Source organism: Lytechinus variegatus, chromosome 8 (genome assembly GCF_018143015.1).
Source record: "Lytechinus variegatus isolate NC3 chromosome 8, Lvar_3.0, whole genome shotgun sequence".
Lineage (NCBI taxonomy): Eukaryota > Metazoa > Echinodermata > Echinoidea > Temnopleuroida > Toxopneustidae > Lytechinus > Lytechinus variegatus.
Genome location: NC_054747.1, coordinates 4554157 through 4561937, shown reverse-complemented (window position 1 = coordinate 4561937; position 7781 = coordinate 4554157). Strand labels below are relative to the sequence as shown.

Here is a 7781-nt window from a genome sequence, read left to right as displayed (position 1 = left end):
AAAATCAAATCAAATAGCAGAGCAAGACTATAGCCGCCGCTTTTCACCAGCATTGAAATCTTAATCAAGGTTAGGTTTTTGTAATATCATTTAAAACCCCCTCACACCTGATTGAATGGAAGGCAGACGAAGGGTGGCGAATGGGAAAAATGCACAAAAGCGAATTCAACGAATTCAAACAAAATTTCCGTCAAATCATGCGCACAGTAACTATTGTCAAATTGTATCAACGAACGGAAAGCGAATGATAAATAAAACATGCCAAAGGATCTCTATTTTTCGGTCCACCTCTTTGAGTAAACTGCAGCCGAAGGTATTCTGGTATGTCTTGCTTATTCTTGTCTTTTCATCTGTTCGAGCCTACCCGTCATGTTTCCATGCCATGAATGCCAAGAATCAAGAATCACTCTTAGATTTTTTTTCTTTCCTTGTTACAGCGAGGACCGGACTCATTGTTGGTCTCACCTTAGGGATACTGGTTTCCATAGCTGCTATTTTCATTCTTTATAAAATGAAGAAACGTAAGCAAAATCTTGTATTCTACCGTATTAATTGATGGTAAGATTGGAGAGGCACATACAATTTTGTACCTATTTATTATCGTAAAATTGGATGAATCGCTGGTATAACAAATAAATGCAATCCCGCCCTGTAAAACTGGACTGACGAGTAAGCGGATGCGTGTGTGCGTGAGGGTGTGTAAAAATGTGTGGGTGGGTGCGTACGTTATAGTTTGTTTATGATTAGTACTGAAACTGAGTTCAGGGACTTGCCTTCTATACAAGCTTTGCTTTTCTTGGCAAGTCCCTCCGTTTGTTTCTACATTCTTTTCATAGATAAAATTATTTCAACACACTTTAGGTTTGTATTCAATATTTGTTACGAAATGTCATTTTTCTGTCTGTATTATATTGAATATGTATGTATGTATAGAGAGAGGGCGCTCGTCAAGATCACGATTGAGACACGTCTTCCCAAGAACTGGAAGCTGATTTGCTATTTTTGAACAGTTAGAAAGTGGTGAGTGAAAATTTTTGAGAGACAGTATTACTAAGCTAATAGAATATTATCGAACAGAACAATTTTGCCCGAATATCGACAAGCAGTTTTCAAGAGAAACATGTGTGAAAACGGGAGCTCGACTCCACCTCTCGAGCCTGGCGCCACGTATGCAGGCGCCGCGAAATCAGCGGCCCGAGACTCCGGTATCATAGGTGTGAATGATGGTGGTAGTGTGATCAAGCCCGTATTTCTAAAGAACAGAGATGTACCCATAGACGGAAAGCCGCTTTTACATGAAGAATTGTATATAGCCCTTCATAAACACCTAGGTTCTACTAAGAACTTAAAAGGTCTACAGAGGATTGGGGGACTCTGGAGGATCTATTTTGATGACAGAACCGATAGGATTGCTCTTATTTCTACAGGACTTAGCATTAGAGGTGTGTCAGCCCCCATATATGACACAAACCCTTTCTTGAGCCACCATGATTCCACCACATCAGTAAAAGTAATTGTGAAAGACATCCCACTGTCAGTGAAAGATGATGTGATCGTAAATGAAATTGAGAAACAAAAATGTAAAGTCAAAAGCAAAGTACAGAGAATGAAACTAAGAGTGAATGGCCTTCTGACCGACTGTTACACAGGAGATAGAATGTTGTTCATCACACCCCCAATGAAGCCCCTCCCGAGAGTCTTGAATATGGAAAACTTCAAAGCCCGAATCTACCATGAGGGCCAAGTTAAGAGCCCCACCCTGTGCTCAAAATGTTTAGCTCAGGGGCATCATGCATCAACGTGCACAAAAGAAGTGGTGTGCAGAAAGTGTTCGAAGGCTGGTCATAAAGCATATGAATGCAAGCAACAAACCGGTGGCGATGAGATTCCAAGTATGCGTGAAGCCCAAATGTCTGACAGGTGCGACGGGAAGCCACGAGCACAACCTGTACAGAAGACGCGCGACACGTCGATGGATTCCAATGCAGATGACTCAGCTCGCGATTTAATTTCTGATCATATCCAGAGCAACAGATCATTACGTAACAGTAAAGAAGCACCAAAATCGCAAGCAAAGATCACGCAGTTTATTTCAGCGGAACGGGCGAGCGATCGCGAAAATGCTTCCCAGAGAGATTCGGAGAGTGATGGTGACTCAGAGAGTGATAGTGAAGAAGCCAACACACTTGAAGTTGAAGAAGAGTACTCTGATATGTCGGCAGATTCACCGAAACTCCCTGAAGATGGGAAGAAGTTCGCCAGTGCTAAACGTAAACAAAAAAACAAAAGCAAAGCTGCAAAAAAGAAATAGACAGTATTTACTGCCTGCTTCTAATCAGTGCAAAGTGTATATAGTGTAAATAGATATATGACCGGAATAAAAAACAAATGCTGCAACTTGGTTAGTTTGAATGTTAGAGGTATCAGAAACAAAGAGAAAAGAGACGCCATCCTTTCATGGAGCAAGCAACACAAAACGGATATACTGTTACTACAAGAAACTTATTGGACAGATGATATTTTGAAAATTATTCGAAACGAATGGAGGGGTCAATTTTTTTGTTGTAATGGGTCAAACCACGCTAGAGGAGTTGCCTTTCTTATATCAAACGATTTACCAATTGTTGTCAACAATATTATTCAGGGTCAAGAAGGACGGATGATTATGTTGAATGCTAAAATAAACAATTGTAATGTATGCATTGTAAATATTTATGCACCAACAGAAAAGAAACACAGAGATAGATTCTTTAAAAAATTATATGTATGGATAGAATCAAATAGACTTCCACATCACGATGTGATAATAGGGGGCGATTTTAACTCTACTCTTTGTCCAAACAAAGACGTGAAAAGAATCCCGAACGCTTATTATAAGACGCCACGAAATTTAAAGATTTTTATTAAGCGTCTCGATTTATGCGATATATGGAGGTATTTAAATCCTAAAAAACAACAGTTTACATGGAGAAACGTGTCTTTAGATGTGGCATCCCGCCTTGATTATTGGATGGTAAATGAGAACTTTAAGTCAAAAATAATGATGTGTGACATCTGTACGTTGTGATCATAATGCCATCTTTTTAAAGGTTTTGACAGGTAAGCTAGAGAAAGGTCCAGGATATTGGAAATTAAATACAAACATCCTTAAAGATGACTGTTATAAAAATCAAGTAAGACACATTATTAAAAACATCGAAAGGATGAATCTTAGTTTCTGTGAAAGATGGGAACTTACAAAGATTAAATGTCGTGAATTTACGCAAACATACTGTGTTGGAAAAAAATGTAAATCTAACAAATTAAAGAGAAGGTTAGAAGAAAGTCTGGTAAACTTAACTAAGAAACTGGATGAACAAAATTATGTTGATGATGAGACTAAAAAAGAGTATTTTCGAATTCAGGGTGAATTAGATAATTTGTATAAAAGAGAATGTAAAGGAGCAAGTATACGTTCTCGAGTCAAATGGTTGGAGAAAGGTGAAAGGAATACAAAATATTTTATGAGCTTAGAAAAGAAAAATGCTCAGAAAAAAAATATTACTAGACTACGAAAAGGTAACAGGATTATCACGAAAAGAATTGAGCTACTAAATGAGGTTGTTTCCTTTTATGAAAAGTTGTATGCTAGTAAAATGGTACAGAAAGAAGAGGTAGAAAGATATTTTAAAAGTTCTTTAGTAAATAAGTTAGATGAAAAAGAGAAACAAAATTGTGAAGGACTGTTAACTTATTCAGAATGTCGAAAAGCTGCTTTTAAAATGAGCAGAAATAAGGCTCCGGGAGGAGACGGTTTATCCATAGAGTTCTACCAAGAATTCTGGAATGATATTGAGTTTATGTTTGTTAATGCACTAAATGAAAATTTCAGTAATAAAATCATGTCAAAAACTCAACGTTTAGGAGTTATTACGTTAATTCACAAAAAAGGAGAGTTGGAAGACTTAAATAACTGGAGGCCAATAACTCTGCTGAATTATGACTATAAAATAATGGCCTCTGCCTTGGCAAATAGGTTACATAAAGTGATTCCAAAAATTGTACATGAAAATCAGGTTGGTTATATCAAAAACAGAATGAGTGGTTTTAATATTAGACTCACACAAGATGTTTTTGAATACATGAAAAAGCAAAACTTAGAAGGGGCATTAATGCTGGTTGATTTTCGAAAGGCATTCGATACCGTTGAATTTGATTTTATTGAATATTGTTTGCTCAATTTCAATTTCGGTGAAGACTTTCGTTGTTGGATTAAACTGATGTATGAAAAAGTAGAGAGTTCAGTACTAATTAATGGTTGGAGAACAAAAACATTTCAGATTTGTAGAGGCATTAGACAAGGCTGCCCTCTGTCGGCCATGTTGTTTATTTTAGTGGTAGAAATTTTAGCAGACAGAATTAGAAAAAATGATAAAATTAAAGGTTTTTTGTTTGGAAACAACAGTGAGACAAAAGAATTAAAAATCTTGCAATATGCAGACGATACGTCTGTGTTTTTCAGAGAAAAGTCTTCCATGAAATACATTTTGGAAGAATTAGATCAATTTGGAAATGTTGCTGGCCCAGTGGTTAATAAAGATAAAACAATACTGAAATGGTTAGGCTCCACAAAGAATTATTGGAACTTTGAAAATTTTGGGTTACATTGGACAAATGGCTGTATTAAATACTTGGGAGTTCACATAGATAATGATTTAGACTTGGTTGTCAAACTGAATTGGGAAACAAAGCTACAAAAGATACAGAGAATCGTAGATAATTGGAGGAGGAGAAATCTTACAATTGTCGGTAGAGTCCTTATAATTAAGACATTACTTGTTAGTCAAATAGTTCACCTGATAATGTTTTGCTCAGTACCCAGTTATGTTGTTAAGAAATTAGAAAAGATAATTTATCAATTTTTGTGGAAATCAAAAGTTGACAAAGTGAAAAGAGCAATGATTGTCAGAGATTACGAGGATGGTGGCGTACGAATGATTGATATTCAGAAACTGATACAGAGTTTTAGATTGAAATGGTTGGCTAGAATAGTTGATGACACACATGGATATTGGAAGGATTTTGCATTAATATACTTTCAAACACTTGGAGGTCTCAAACTCCTTCTAAATTGTACTATTGATCAATACATGATAGAAAAATGTCTTGTTAACAAATTGCCATGGTTTTATGTAGAAATGATAAAAGCGTGGTCATATTTTAAAGGAAATATAAAAAAGGACGATATTCATTCAAATAATCAGATTTTATGGTACAACAAATATATCGTTCATGATAATCAGCCACTTTTCTACAAAGATTGGTACTCAAGTAATATAATTTTTTGAAAGATATTTGTATTGAAGGTAAATTTATATCTCTTTCAAAATTAAAGGAAAACTTTCATGCTGAAAAAACAAAGGCGAGAGTCCTATTTGACTATTCCAAATTACAAAAGGCAGTACCAAAAGTTTGGATGAATAATATAAAGGAAACCAGTTTGTTAGAAATTCCAAAAATACCAGTGCGTCAAAAAGAAAAAGAAATGAAGTTTTGTTCCAGTAAATTGTTTTATCATATCCTATTAACATATGAAAGAAGTAGTGTTGGTCCATCATACTGGACAAACTTAACTGATGATTACATAAATTGGAAAAATATCTTTCAAAGAAATCTAGAAAATACAAAAGAAAACAAATTGAAACAGTTTAATTTCAAAATGCTGTATAACTTGATCCCTACTAGAAGGGTGTTGTTTTTATGGCAGCTTAGCAATTCTGACAAGTGTGAAGCTTGTAATTGCACAGAAGACTTACTTCATGTTTTGTTGAAATGCAAAATGAACATTCCTTTTTTCGATAATCTGTTTATGATGGTTAAGAATGTTTATAACGTAGAACTTTGCTTTGACATTAATACTTTGTTGAAAAATTATCAAGAAAAAAGTATTGATGATATCATGTCTATTGCTTTCTGGAGCATATACAAAATGTTGATTCTGAGGAACGAAAAGGGAACAGATCAAAGGAAGAAAAGATTGTGGTTTACTTTTTTGAAGGAACTTAAAATACGAATTGATAACAATAATGCTCTTGTGAAAAAGGGAAAACAAAAAATGTACAATTTGCCTGAAACGTTAAAACTGTATTTGTAGAATGTTATATGGCTTTGTAACCGAATGTGAGATTTTTGTTGGAAAATAAATGCACCTGTTAAGGGTGAAAGAAAAAAAAATATTGAATATGTATTGCAGATTATATTTTGAAAATTTTGTTGAACGGAAATTAATAGCTGTGTGTGTGCGTGTGTGATGATGGTTAAGGTCAAAACTCCGGGGTTCGCCCGGAAGGGGGGAGCACTTCCATTGACGAGTGCCCATGCGCGACCATGGGGTCTCGAAAAGCACCCTAAACACGTAGTTTCCATATTCTGAAAATGCACCCTTTAACAAGTATTGGCGTGTGAAACTCTACCCTTAACAAGTAACAATACTGAGTAACAATACTCTTGGCAAATATTTCCTGAGATGAACCCCTAAACAAGTAAAGGAATATTTTATTGTTATGTCACGGGTCCTTCGGTCGTTGGTTTTACCTTTACACATCATTTGGTTTAGTACGACCCCACCTTCTACACCTCGCGCAAATCGGACTCTAAACACGTAGTGTTGGGGCAAAAAGGACATTCTTTATAAAACATTTTAATTTAGTTTTTTCATCCCGCAGATTTGACCTTAAACACGTAATTTTCCTAGAGAAATAAATACCATTTTTATTTTATTTTTGTGTTTTGGACACCCTTATCACGTTTCGTAAGAAACGTGCCCTATCTTGAAAAAGACGTCCTTTTTATTAAAGTGTTTTATTGGTCGCGCATGGTATCCACTCGCAAAAAGTAAGTCGATTTCCGACACGGCCCTTGAGCACGGCAATTCTTCTTCATTTCTCTTTAATCTTGCATCATATAAATAAAAATGATGTATGCATGATTAAAAGCAACTTGTACATGTGTTTTAACGAAGTGTGTGGCAGTGGGTGTGTGTGTGTATGGAGGTGGGTGAAATGTAGCGTGACACGTGGCAGTTGAAATTGTAACTACACTTGCCCCTATTTTCTTTTTTTCATTATTTTAACACAGGGCACAGTAGGATGCAAAAGGCCCGAGTAATGAGACAGCTACCAGCACAACCCAAACCGGCCAAGGATGAAGGAGAGGTATCTACCAAAGAAATTTATTCTTTGAATATTTTGAGACGTAACATTTTGGGAGGGGTGGGTGCCTGATATTAGGACGTGTATATACATTCGCAACACTGCGTTTCAATGGAATATGAAATATACACATGCTCGCTATCTCTTTTTCTCCTATACAAGAAAATTTATACTAAATAAAGCGTGTGTTTTTTTTATAGTAATAGCTTGTTGGATGTTAGTTCAATAAGTGTTAAATATGCTTTCTTCATGAGATACGTCTTTGAATTTTATCTAAACGATGAAATATTTGGGATACAACGAAGGGAAGCTGGAAGAGTATTCCAAAGACGTGGGGCCTATCATCAAAAATTTGTGTTTTGGCCGTTAATAAATTTTGATTGGTAGAAAAAGGGACCTACTGGTCGTTGTATTACGAATTGTAATCAAAGAATTCTTTGGGTGTGGTCTTTTTTTCCTCAGACAAACACTTCACCGGAGTACAACTATGTGGATGATAGTCTCCAGGACGCGTACACAACAAACGACCTGTACAGTACAACAAAGCATTCATACCAAGAGGGCGCCCTGCAGGCTGCGCCAGATACAGCC

The 7781-nt window shown here is 36.0% G+C and overlaps 1 long non-coding RNA gene across 1 annotated transcript; it reads left to right on the top strand.

Moving 5' to 3' along the window:
- Positions 1-435: 435 nt before the first annotated feature.
- Positions 436-7781, top strand: LOC121419862. Its single transcript, XR_005970643.1, has 3 exons — positions 436-521; positions 7117-7193; positions 7653-7781. It is a non-coding gene; the product is annotated as an uncharacterized LOC121419862 (long non-coding RNA).